The sequence below is a fragment of the Capsicum annuum genome, chromosome 9 (genome assembly GCF_002878395.1).
Source record: "Capsicum annuum cultivar UCD-10X-F1 chromosome 9, UCD10Xv1.1, whole genome shotgun sequence".
In the NCBI taxonomy this organism is placed as follows: Eukaryota; Viridiplantae; Streptophyta; class Magnoliopsida; order Solanales; family Solanaceae; genus Capsicum; species Capsicum annuum.
In genome coordinates, this window is record NC_061119.1 from 955,877 (window position 1) to 957,887 (window position 2,011).

Sequence of the window (2,011 nt, forward strand, 5' to 3'; positions counted from 1 at the left end):
TGTTTAGATTTTTGTGGACAAATGGGAGAAAGGGCATGATCGGGGCATTTTCGGGCCAAATCGGTGTGCTATAGCCCACGGTTTTGGGGTTGGACCCAGGGTTCGATGTGCTGTGGGCCAAAAACTGACAAGGGTATGTTAGAGAGGTTGGGAATCATCCCAGTATGATCGTTTAAATTTTCATGGCCATTTGGCGGGACAAACAGGCAAAACAACGAGAACGGGGCATTTTTGACCAAATCGGTGTGCTATAGCCCACAGTTTTAGGGAAGGGCCCAAGGTTCGTGCTGCTGTTGGCTAAAATTTGATCGGGCATTGCAGGAAGGTTGGGGATCATCCCAGTGTTGTCCGTTTAAATTTTTGTGGCCATTTGGGTGGACAAACGGGCAAAACAAAGTGAACAGAGAATTTTCAAGCCAAATTAGGTTGTTGTAGCCCACGGTTTCGAGGGTAGGCCTGGGGTCCATCCGTTTTGTAGTCCGAAAATTGATCGATACATGCCAGAGAGGTTGGGGATCAGCCCAGTATGGTCCGTTTAAATTTTTGTGGCCATTTGGGTAGATAAACGGGCGACATGGAGCGATTGGGGCATTTTCAGGATAAATTGGTGTGCTACAACTTGTGGTTTTGAGGGTGGGCCCTGGGTCCGAGCATGTTTTGGATAAAAAATTAATCGGCACATGCCAGGGAGGTTGGGGATCATCCTAGTGTGTTCTGTTTAAATTTTGTGGCCATTTGGGTGGATAAACGGGTGAAACAACGCGAACAGGGCATTTTCAGGACAAATCAGTGTGCTATAGCCCATAATTTTGGGGGTGGGCTCGGGGTTTGATCATGTTGTAGGGGAAAAATTGACCAGGGCATGCCAGGGAGGTTTGGGATCATCCCCTTATGGTCTGTTAAATTTTTCGTGGCCATTTAGGTGGACAAATGGGCAAAACGGCACGAACAGTTTATTTTTAGGCCAAAACGGGGCATGCCAGGGAGGTTGGTGATCGTCCCAGTGTGGTTCGTTCAAATTTTTGTGACCATTTGGGTGGAAAAATGGGAGAAACAGCACGAATAGGACATCTTTAGGAAAAATCGGTGTGATATAGCCCAGGATTTCGGGGGTGGGCCCAGGGTCCGAACGTGCTGTGGGTTAAAAATCAATCAAGACCTGCCAGGGACTTTAAGGATTGTTCCAGTGTGGTCTATTTAAATTTTCGTGGCTATTTGGGTAGACAAAGGGGATAAATGGTGTGAACGGGGCATTTTCGGGTCAAATCTATGTGCTACTCCCCACGGTTTCGAGGATGGACTCGAGGTTCGGGAGTGTTGTGGGCTGAAAAATGATCGAGGTATGCCAGGGAAGTTGTAGTTCATCCCAGTATGGTCTTTTTAATTTTTTGTGGCCATTTGGGTGGACAAACGGGCAAAACGGCAGGAACGAAGCATTTTAGGGCCAAATCGACGTGCAATAGCCTACGATATCGGGGGTGGGCCCGAGGTCTAGATGTGATGTAGGCCCAAAATCTATTGGGGTATGCCAGGGAGGTTGGGATCATCCCAGTGTGGTCCGTTTATAAGGATGCCCTTTTTTCTCGTTAAATTTAATGATTAGAGTTTGATAAGGGGAGCCTTGGAGTAACTGGTAAAGTTGCTGTCATGTGACCAGGAGGTCACCCTCTGGCAGAAATACAAGGTAAGGTTGCATACGATACACCCTTGTGGTGTGGCCCTTCCCCGGACACCGCGCATAGCGGTAGCTTTAGTGCACCGGGTTGCCCTTTTTTTTAGAGTTTGATAAGTATATGACAAGGACCAAAAGTGCTCACTTTTGACAAACTTAAAGGACCAAAACTACTTACAAGGACTATTGAACCTACTATCAAAGATAAGGGACCATTTTTGTCATTTTCTTTGTGTGATTACATGATTAAATATTTTAAAATAAAATTTAAATTTCAAAATAAAATAAAGTTATTGTAGAAAAAAGAAAAGAAAAAGAGAAGACTTGCATGGTATTTGC